This window comes from Carcharhinus amblyrhynchos, chromosome 1, assembly GCF_965287045.1.
Source record: "Carcharhinus amblyrhynchos chromosome 1, sCarAmb.v2.hapA, whole genome shotgun sequence".
NCBI lineage: Eukaryota > Metazoa > Chordata > Chondrichthyes > Carcharhiniformes > Carcharhinidae > Carcharhinus > Carcharhinus amblyrhynchos.
This window is the reverse complement of record NC_137324.1, coordinates 117,854,874-117,866,929: the sequence shown is the minus strand read 5'-3', so window position 1 is coordinate 117,866,929 and position 12,056 is coordinate 117,854,874. Positions and strand designations below refer to the sequence as shown.

The 12,056-nt window shown below is 40.5% G+C and overlaps 1 non-coding gene across 1 annotated transcript; it reads left to right on the top strand.

The window, feature by feature from the left end:
* The first annotated feature begins 11,517 nt into the window (after positions 1 to 11,517).
* trnac-gca (transfer RNA cysteine (anticodon GCA)) lies at positions 11,518 to 11,589 on the top strand. The gene has a single exon. It is a non-coding gene; the product is annotated as a tRNA-Cys (tRNA).
* Positions 11,590 to 12,056: the final 467 nt, after the last annotated feature.

Below are 12,056 nucleotides of genomic sequence, written 5' to 3'. Positions count from 1 at the left end.
CAAAGCTTGTTCACCATCCACAAGGTGCAAGTCAGGAGTGTGATGGACTACTCTACACTTGCTTGAATGAGTGCAGCTCCAGCAACATTCAAGTTGCTCAGTATCATCCAGAACAAAGCAGCCTGCTTCATTGGTACATTCACAAACATTCACTCCCTCACCATCAACGAACAGAAGCAACAGTGTGTGTACCATCTACAAGATTCACTGTAGGAACTCACTAAGGTTCCTTAACTGCATCTTTCAATTCACAATCACTACTATCTGCAAGGACAAGGGCAGCCGCTATATGGAAACACCTCCACGTGCAATTTCCCTGCCAAGCCACCCACCATCCTGACTCAGAAATATATTGACTTTTCTTCATTCTAATTGGGATTAAATCCTGGACTTCCTCCCTTTCAGCAATTTGCGTGTGGCTACACCACATGGACTGAAGCAGTTCAAAGGGACTCACCTCTGCCATCTCAAGGGCAATTAGGGAGGGCAATAAATGCCGGCCTGTGCAGTGATGCCCACCTCCCAAGAAGCTTTATATCACCAGCAAGCCTGTACATATTAGACTCCATCCCCTCATCCAAGTTATTGATATTGATTGGAAAAATCTGTGCTCAAGCATTGATCCTTGGAGCACTTCACCAGTTATAGTCTGCCATTCAAACTATTGACCCACTTATTCTATTCCCAATAATTTATCTGTTAATCAATTTTCAACCTATGTTAATAGATTACCCTCGTCCCATGAGTCTTTGTCTTGTGGGCATGTTAATGAGCGGTGCTTTATAGAAACCTAAATATCCAAATATACCATGTCTGTTAGTTCCTCCTTACTTACCTGTTAGTTACAGTCACAAGAAACTTACATGTATTGGTCAAACACAGTTTTTCCTTCATTAGACTGTGTGGATTCTGCCTATTGTGATTTAAAAAACAAACATTCTTGGTTAGCAAGCTGTAAATTATAGAGTGCCACAGGGATCAGTGCAGTGGACTCAAATAGTTACAATCTACATCAATAATTTGGATGAAGGGACTAAATGTAGGGTAGCTAAATTTGCCAATGACACCAAGATTGGTAGAAAAGTAAGTTGTCAAGAGGAGTTAGAAAATCATCAAAGGTTCAAAAAATATAGACAGATTAAGTAAGTGGACAAAAAAATTGACAGATACAGTATAAGTTGGGAAAATGTGAACTTGTTGCAGGAAGAATAGAAAAACAGTATACATTTATTAATGGAGAGAGATTGTAGAATCTCAGTATCTTGGTATGTCATCACAAAATGTCAGTATGTAGGTATAGCAAGTGGTCAGGAAGGCAAATAGCTTGTCAATGGGAGGATCTGATGCAGTGAGAGATGCCATTCAATTTCCCTCATGGCTTACCTAATGAAGAAATGTTGAACAGGTTGGGCCTATACCCATTGGAGTTTAGAAGAATGAGAGGTAGTCCTATTGACATGTATAAGATCCTTAGGCTACATGATAGTATGTTTCCACTCATGGAGTAAACTAGAACTAGGGAAAACAGTTTAAAAATAAGGTGGAAAGCAACAGAAATGTTGACTCTTTCAGGATGTTTAGAATGTGTAATTCTCTTTTCCAGAAAGCAGTGGAGGCAGTGTCATTAAAATAGAGTTAGACAGATTTTTGGTAGATAAAGGAGTCTAGAGTTAGGTGAACCTTCCCCAACGGGAAAGTAGAGCAAAGACCATAACTAGATTAGCCATAATCTTATTGAATGCTAGAGCAGGCTTGAAAGGCTGAATGGCCTACTCCTGCTCCGAAATCCAAAGCACCTACATTCCTGCACAGAGGGAATAAGTGCTTTGCTCTCTCTCACCTGCATGCGTTCCTGCTCTCTGTCTCTCTCTCACGTGCATTCCTGCTCTCTCGTGCGCACGCGTTCCTGCTCTCTCTCTTACGCACGCGTTCCTGCTCTCTCTCTCACGTGAGAGAGAGCAGGAATGCAGATGTGCACATGAGAGTTAAGATTAAAGAATAAGCACGGGACCTACTCTGTCTCATGCTACAGTTATATAGATGAGGTGAGTACACGTTTGTGTGTCAATAAAGAACAAGAACAACAAAGAACAATCCAATACAGCACAGGAAACAGGCCCTTTGGTCCTCCAAGCCTGCGCCACTCATGCATCCAACTAGACCATTTGTTTGTATCCTTCCATTCCCAGTCTTTTCATGTGGCTATCCGGATAAGTCTTAATCTTGTGAAAATACCAAAACATGCCTGAAGATACAACTGTAAATATTAGATTTAGTGTACTCATAATATCTACCCGCACAGTGGAGTATCAGTCAATGTGAATGGATGTGGACAGGTTGTATATCATGAGCTCTGCCTCCCGAAGTAAGCAGAGACTTAACCAGGAACTGGATTAGTACATTGAATACAGATTGCTTGCAGTAAGTGAAATAAAGCGAGGGGAATAAATATAAGATTAAAAGGGAGATAAGAAGAGATTGAAAAACATTTGAATAAGTTTGAACATTTTATTTTATAAGATCTCCATCAATATTAAATTCTAAGGCAATTAGACTCAAAATTTTAAACATTCATTTTCCATTCCAGGGCGGCCATTTAACTTAATTAAGACTATTGTGCAGGTAAAAAATTGTTTACACTGCAATGAACAAGCCCTAACTTACTTCAGCGAGTTTGGTTTCATTCTGTCATATAAGTACAGGAACTTCACACCATCCAAGTATTTCAATGCTGAGCCTCTTGGTGAGCTTCAGTTATAATGAAATGTCTGTGGAAACAGGCAATTCAGAGAACAACTTCCCCATTCCCAACATGTGCAGTTACGAGATGTTGCTGTCCGATTGATTCCTTAATAATGGTGTGCAGTGTTGTGTCTGCTGCAAATTCTGGGCCAATATGTATCTCAGTCTGATGTATAAATCCCACTTTAATTTTCTGGTTTTGATTCTGGTAAATCTCCAATAAATTACATTGATTTATAAAGGACGTACTTTTACATTCCCGGTCGAGCGGTGTACTATTTAGGAAACAATTTGTTACTGTGGAAGCATCGTTCTGGAAAAATGAGCTAGGATGGCCCCAGTTGCCTTGCTCATCTGTATTTATCTTGTGAAAATACCAAAACATGCCTGAAGATACAACTTAAATATTAGATCTAGTGTACTAATGATATCTATCCCGCACAGTGGAGACTAAGTCAGTGTGAATGATGTAGGTATAGAATTTCAGTAAACTCATGTTTTTTAAATTTGCCTGAAGCCATGAGATAAATTTCCATCGTTACCACCTGGGCATAAAGCTTTAGCCGAGCGGTGTAAAAAGGAAGGTTAGTCTGGGAGAATCTGATGCAGTGAGATAGGTCCTTGTGCATGAGTCGCAAAAACCCAGCTTGCAGGTGCAGCGGGTGGTCAGGAAGGCGAATGGGATGCTGGCCTTCATAGCGAGGGGGATTGAATATAAAAGTAGGGAGGTCTTGCTGCAGCTGTATAGGGCATTGGTGAGGCCGCAGCTGGAGTACTGTGTGCAGTTTTGGGCACCGCACCTGCGCAAAGATATTTTGGCCTTGGAGGGAGTGCAGAGGAGGTTTACTAGGCTGATACCGGAGTTGAGGGGGTTGAGCTATGAGGAGAGGCTGAATAAACTAGGCTTGTACTCGTTAGAGTTTAGAAGAATGAGGGGAGATCTCATTGAGACTTATAAGATGATGAATGGGATGGATAGGATAGAGGTGGAGAGACTCTTCCCGCTCAAAAAAGACAGTAGGACTGGGGGGCACAGCCTCAAGATAAAAGGGGGGCGGTTTAGAACGGAGTTGAGGAGGAATTTCTTCATTCAAAGGGTGGTGAATCTCTGGAATTCTCTGCCCGTTGAAGTGGTGGAGGCTGCCTCGCTAAATATTTTTAAGACGCGGGTTGATGGGTTTTTGATAAGAGAGGGGATTAAGGGTTATGGGGAGAAAGCGGGAAAGTGGAACTGAGCAGCGACAGATCAGCCATGATCTTATTGAATGGCGGGACAGGCTCGAAGGGCTAGATGGCCTACTCCTGCTCCTATTTCTTATGTTCTTATTCAATTTTCCTGATACTTCCATAACTGATGTGTAGTTCTCTGAATTCAGGTTTCTTCTCTGGGACTCACTCAGGCAATATACTCAGGCAGTTAAGGTGAAAATCCTCTTCACGGGTGGAGTTCTAACAAGCGAATGGAGGGAAGGCACGGATGTGGGTGAAATCCCCAAAAAGTGGAGTTGGGTCAGGAACCCGACAACATTCCACCCACTTCCGGGTTTATTTTGGGTGAGTTCAGATACAAGTGAGGAATTCCCATGCTGTTATCAGGAAACTGATTACAATATATAAAGATCTGATTATGTGTAACTTTAACCCTGGATTGTGCATTCCCCAAGTGCATCTCACCCAGGGTGTACAAGGCAACAGCACAGTGAGGATACATTGTTTAATGAGATTGACTTGTTGCAAAGGTTTCAAAGAACAGAATTGTGAAGCTTGTATTTTGAGGATAATTCTGTCAATCTGAAATCATTATTTTGAGTGTTAATTTCAACTTTTCAAAGTTACTTTCAAATGCCTTGAAGCGTACATATCTATGTTTCAACTTCAACTTGTTGTCTGCCTTCATTGCAGCGGGAGAACTACCGATGCAGCAGTGGCCCGGACCTCTGAGGAGTGACAGCAGGATCTGCCACACCAGCAACAATCACAACACTGGAGGCAACAACAGGATCAGCAGCAACTCATTTGCCCCAGTCACATGCTGCTTCATGGGACAGAGGGGATTGACAGAGTGCTTCAGCTTGAAGGACGCAACAGCCCGAGTATAGAGGGTGAACTGCTTCAACATGGTGATGTGAAGGCGTCCTTGGCAACAAGGCAGCATTTGATCAATTGTGGCAGCAAGGGGCCTAGTAAAATTGAGAATTGGAAGAGTAATCTCCAGCAGCTGCATTCATAGCTAGCACAAAGAAAATTGGTTGTGAATGTTGGAAGCAAATCACCTCAGCACAAGGAGAATGTTACAGGAGTTTCTCAGGGTAGTCACCTAGACCCAACAATTTCCAGTTGCTTCATCAGTTACCTTCCATCCATTATAATATCAGAAGTGGAGATGTTCACTGATGATTGCAATGTTCAGTACCAAACGTCTCCTCTTGATATGCATTAATTCATTCAAAGTATTACCATGTCTGAATCCTCCAACATTAATATTCTGGTGGTTACTACTAACCAGAAACTGTAACTACAACAACCAGTCTGAGGCTGGGAATTCTGTGGTGACTAACTCACTTCCTGACACACCAAAACATTTCTACCATTACCAGAAAAACCAGGCAGCTTGCCTTAATGACTATCATCTGGTGCCTCTGACATCCATTATTATGAAGTGCTTTGGAAGGTTGGTCATGGCATGAATCAATTCCGGCCTCTAGACTGTGTGGTTCCACTACAGTTTTACCACTGCAGGAATAGGTCTACAGTAAACGTCATCTGCCTGGCCCTACACTCAACCTGGAATACCTAGATAACAAAGATGCCAATGTCAGATTCCTATTTATCGATGACAGCTCAGCCTTCAACACCACTATTCCTACAAAACTCATCTCCAAACTCCATGGCCTAGGGCTCGGGTCTTCCTTCTATGACTGGATCCTAGACTTCCTATACACAGACCACATTCAATAAGGGTAGATAACAACACCTCCTCCAATACTATCCTCAACACTGGTGCCCACAAGGCTGTGTCCTTAGCCCCTTACTATACCCCTTATACATCGATGACTGTATGGCCAAATTCCCTTCCAACTCAATTTTCAAGTTTGCTGATGATACCACTATAGTGTGTTGGATCTCAAACAATGATGAGACAGAGTACAGGAAAGAGATAGAGAACCTGGTGAACTGATGCAACCACAATAATCTCTCCCTTGATGTCAAAAAAACAAAGAAGATAGTCATTGATGTCAGGAAGCTTAGTGGAGGACATGCTCCCAAGGGGATCCAAGTGGAAATAGTTGGGGGCTTTATGATTCTAAGTGTCCAGATCACCAACAACCTATCTTGGTCTTTTTATGCTGATGCTATAGTTAAGAAAGCCCACCAATGCCTCTCCTTTCTTGGGAATGGCATGTCCGCTATGACTCTCCAAAACATTTTGATGTTTACAGATACATCATGGAAAGCATTCTTTCTGGTTGTATCACAGCTTTGTATGACTCCTGCTCTGTCCAAGAGCACAAGAAACTATAGAGTCATGAATGAAGCCCAGTCCATCACGCAAACCAGCCTCTTATCCATTGACACTGTCTACATTTCCTACTGCTTCAGAAAAGCAGTCAGCCTTATAAAGGACTCCATGCACCCCAGACATTCTCTTCCAATTTTTCCATCGGAAAAAAGATACAAAAGTCTGAGGACACGTACCAACTGACTCAAGGATAGCTTCTTCCCTGCTGCCATCAAACTTTTGAATTTACTTACCTCGCATTAATTTGATCTTTCTCTACATCCTAGCTATAACTAACACCACATTCTGCATTCTCCCCTTTCCTTCTCTATGTACTTATGCTTAGTCTGCATAGTGTGCAAGAAACAATACTATTCACTGTATTCTAATACATGTGACAATAATAAATCAAAATCAAATCAAAATCCATGTCATTTGCTGATATATTCTCCACATGTCTGGATGAGTGCAGCTCCAACAACACTTAAGAAGCTCAGCACCATCCAAAAGAAAACAACCCATTTGATTGGTGTCGCATCCACTGCCTTAACTTTCTCATAAAACAGAAAATGCTGGAATATCTCAAAATCTGTGGAGAGAGAACAGAGTTCATTCTTTGGGTCTGGATGATTATAAGTATGTAGTTTCTAATGGTGCTCCTTGTAGTCTGGGGTCCTTACCATTATTTTGACAATACCATTGTTGGTGACTAAACACTGGTCCCTTCATGCTAATAATCTTGCAACCATTGATGCCCATAATGTAAAATATCTGGGCTGACCTGTGTGAGTTGCTGTAGCAACATTTGAATGTTATGGATTCTCGGGACTGAATCTCTACACCATTTTACTTGGTGAGTTTGGCAGTGGTTGGTTGAACCATCACTTGCCACTTCTGTGGATATATACTTCTTAACGTACAAAGTGGAAGAATGGTTGTATCTGCACAGGTGTCCAGATTTGCATACAATTTTTGCTGCCCCTGCATTGTGGAAATATAATCTGGAAGGTGACAAAGGCTTCTGATGGTACCATTGTGCCATTACATTGATGTTACACCATGTGGAATTTCTGCTCACTTTGTGTATCAATGGTCTGGTTAGCCTCATCATCTGAGCACAAAAGTTGGCTGGACATTTCATGGATCTTATTCTCACAATGTCTGTTATGTGCTCTTGATTGAATGGGATGCTGCACCTGTACGGCCCCTCGTTGTGGCTTCTCGTGATGTTGAACCACTAGTTCTGGCCTTGATTTTCTGCATTGGTTCTTTCAATGTCCTCTGATTGCCATTGTGATCGTACTGTGCCTTTAAGCAATGTATTTTTAATCATCTTCTCTGCAGTTGTAAGGAGGCACTGAGCTGCCTGCTTATATGTTCTTTCATTGCTGCTTCAATGGTTTAAATGGAGTTTTGTTTATTTTTAATCTGGGCTTAATGCCATTTCTTGGTGATTGTGACCTTTAGAAATACTGTGGGAAGATTGATTGACAGGTTAGGTGGGGCAGTTTTTTTTCCTCTCCCAAGAATTCTTCATTTTCAATATTTGTTGCTGACTTTTTTTAAAAAATAGAAGCTGTGTAGAATGAGGTGCTGTGTTTCTCTCCCTGGTATTATAAATTCTGTTGGCTAGCTTGAAGCAGGTCTACTTGTATGCCTGGTGTGAAAATTTTGTTGTTTGTGGCTTTCTAACTGGTAACTAGAGGCAAGGATTGCCTCTGTCTCTTGCAGTGGTTTGCTGGCTATAAAGCTATAGGCCAGCAATGGCATTATCTCTACCTTGAAGCTTGTTGGATTTTACAAAGCTGGGAAGTCAAAGCTTCAATTCTCCAACCGAAAGACTAAGTTCCAGTATCATGTGAACATACATATTTACAATTTTGTTTATAAGATTTGTTTAGTTGGAACAGTATTTAGCTGATAAATTTTATATAATATCATGGTTGATTTTTTTTGTTGTTTGTAATTGGTAAAAGTTATTGGTAATTTTCTTTCTATTTTTAAATAAATTATGTTTGATAAAAGCTCCCTAGCAGGTCATTTGAATCATACCTGAAGTGAAACATCTCATGCTTACCCTAGTCAAATTCAAATTGAAAACTTATGGCCTAGGCTGACTTCATAAAATACTTGGAATTCTGACCTGGATTATAACACCATGCATATTTTGTTAAAAGTTGGGCAATTTCTGGCTGCGTGTATAAAGCTGCATAGCCCATATTGCTTCCTCGACTTGCCTGTATTACCTATCATGTCACATAGCCAGTGTACTCTGTCTACCCACTAGTATGACTTTGTACCTGTATCCAATTCGTAATCGTTCTTCCACACTATAACTTTTGGGTTGGTACAAGAGGTCATTTTGGAATTCTTCTGTTGCGGCAGATGCGACCATTATTTTGCCAGTCAAATCTGATGCTGTAAAGTTACAATCACAGTCATTGTCTTTGCACCTACTTATGAACTGGTCAATGATCTCTGTCAGTTGCTGCCTAAAAGATATGAATTTCAGACAGCGTATTTGGAAGTCGAACTTCATTCTTAATTGATCTTTTGAGTGTTGACCATATTTTATCTGGATTTTTAAGGTCATTGTCTGACAGACCTGAAGTGTTCTGTCTACGGAGGCCTTCTTTTCCTTTTGCAATTTTAATCCTAATGGCATGTTTAACTGGGTCAGGAGTATTGAGTAAATAAAACAGCTCTGCGCACTGTCAGAACAAAGTAACTTCAGACAGGAGGTCTGTTACCTTGAATATTGGAAATGTTGTGGTCATCCTGTAGCTTTGCACAGGATTATTAAGATTATCTCGAACAGGGATATCTTTTCTGTCATTTTGCAGCCCTTGTTTTGGCTCCCTGAGTTCTGGTACCTTAAATGACCAAAGCCATAGTTGGTCATAGGTTGTTGCTTGACTGCAATGCTAGCACTGTTGAGATTTTTCCACTTTCTTGGGAGTAGCTTAAGCTCTGGCTATAAAACAGTGACTTTGGCAAGAAAAGGGACTGACAACTTGACAGGTAGAATTAAACAGAGAAAAAACAATATTGCTTTCTTCAAGCTGTTAAAACCCGAAGGAAGCTGTTATTGGATGGTCTTTCCTTCCCTAGCCCCGTGTGCAATGTTTATTCTCCTTCCAATCTCCTGAAGAGAAGTTTTGAAGCAGTTATGAATTCTGCTTAAAGTTTGAGCTACTGCATTCAGCTATTTAATGTCAGTTGTTGCACAAACTGTGAAACAGAAAGGTTTAATCTACTTTCCTGAGTTAAACGGTTTTTCCAGGAGCTGGAGCGTGCTGCCTGCAGTGAGGTGCAATGTCCCAGAATGAAGGCATACTGTAGATGATTCAGACATGCTTCTGAATCATTTAACACAGTGAGTACTTTATAGTTATTTCCCTTCCACACCCATTCTATTGCTAGATGTGAAAGAGTTGAGATTTGTATGCTTCTCACTCAAATCTTCAATAATCATGCTGCCATCATTTCCGTTATTTTATTCATTATAAATATACCATAAATATACAACAAGGATTGGTAAATAGGTAATGTCAGTTATTTATTCAAAACCAAGAGAATATAAATAGTAATGTGATCCTCATTGAGGCTGAGATACGGTTTTACAAAAAGGAAATATTGTTTGACAATACTTTTAGAGCTATTTGAATTCATAACTGACAGGTTGATGCAATGTATTATGATTATCAAAGGTACAATACAGAAGATTATAATACAACATTAAGTCATGGGACTTGAGGGTAATATACTAGCTTGGATTAAGGATTGGTTAAAGGACAGAAAAACTCTGTTGGAATAAACAGGTAATTTTCTGGTTGGCATCCTGTAAATAGTGGAATATGACATAGATCAGTGCTTGGATTTCAAATATATATACTATATATATATCAATGTATAGATGAGGAACTGGGTGTAATTGTCCAAGTTTGTTGATGCTATGAAGCTAGATGAGAAAGTAAGCTGTGAGGAAAATGAAAAGAGACTGCAAAAGGATTTTGGCAGGTTAAGTGAGCGGACAAGAAAGTGGCACATGTAGTACAATATGGGAGAAAAATGAAGGCACACTTTTGTTGGAAAAGCAGCATTTTTCTTAAATGGTCAGGGACTGGGAATATTTGTAATCAGAGGGGCATAGGGGCTTTTGTATATGAATCACAGAAAGTTTACATGCAGAAAGAGTCAGCTATTAGGAAGTCATATAGTATGTTAGCCTTTAATACAAAAGGATTTTACATATAATGCAAAGAAACATGACTGGAATTACAGCCTGTTGAGACTACAACTAGAGGGTTTGTTTACTGTTTTGGTTTCCTCATCTAAGGAAGGATATACTTGCCTTATAAAGCGTGCAATGAAAATTCAATGGACTAGTTTCTGGGAAGAGAATATTGTTCCATAAAGAGAGTTTGAGCAGATTGGGCCAATATTTACAATGACAAGGTAAAGCTGAGGCTGATGATCAGCCATGATATAATTGAAAAGCAGATCAAACTTAAAGAGCTAAATAGCCTATTTGTTCTATTTCTGATGTTCTAGGATTTGCTGTTTTTACCTCTTGGTTTGACTCAGGACCTTATTTTTGCTGAGTGGGATCAAATCCAGGAGTCTTCAGAAAGGGCAGGCACATGCTGATTCCCTCTTCAATCCCTGGCCTTTTCTCCAAGGTGCAATAAGGGTGGGAGAAGAAAGTCTGCAACCTGACTCCTGAACACATCGGTCACATTGAGAGGGTAGATATCTGATACCCCAGTCCCCCATTCCCCCCCTACAATTTATGTGGAGTCCGGCCAGTTTCTTAAGGAATCCTGATTCACGGCTACCCAGCAAGTCATTAACAACAGTCTGAATTTGGAAACCTTTTGAAAGGTACATTTAAAAAGTCTTACCCATGCACTCCATGAAACCACCATATCCCTCCATGCCTTCCATTCCCGCTCCATGTCCTTATGTCACTTCAAAGTACCCTAGGCCTTTCCATGTCCTCCTGCATCCCCCCTGCCCGCTGTAAAAACAATTGCGATGTAATAATATCTTATATTACCTGAAATAGAAAACAATTTGAGGTACAGTAAAACAGACTTATTTGAAGGGGTTAAAAGAGAAAAAAAGTCCCTGTAATTTTTATTTCAAAAATATTTTCGAAAAATGCTAAAATTTTTACGAGAAATGTCTTTTTATCCAGTAAAAATGCCAAAAAGATGTTGCACGTGAGAAAGCTATATTTTGTAAGAGTCCCATCATCCCAACTCTTACCAGTAGGGGGTATAGCTCAGTGGTAGAGCATTTGACTGCAGATCAAGAGGTCCCTGGTTCAAATCCAGGTGCCCCCTTAATTTTTAAAAATGGCATGAAAAGCAAGAGAAAATTATGCTCTTGTCAAGAGGAGCACAAGGCAGTGGAAGTCATGTTCCAGCTATACAGATTCTAGTCACATTACACCTAAAATATTGTAAACAGTTCTGTGCACAACACCTTAGGAAGGCCTTGCAGGGAGTGCAGCATAGATTTACTAAAATGATTCCTGATCCTAAGGGTTAAATTGTGAGAAGACACAAGATGAGAAATTAAGAAGTTAAGCTGTATAACTTGATTGTAATTTTCAGAAATCAAGGCAAAAGATAGCCCTTGAGGGTGGACTCATGAGGTGGAATTTTCCCGTCCTGCCTGCCGCAGGAATCGTAGCAGGCGGGTCACGCACCACGCACAGATCCATTGACCTCGAGCATGATTTTCCAGCTTTGGGTCAAGCGAGGCCAGAAAATCCCACCCATTGCCTTTAAAGGTATGGAAGCCCTAG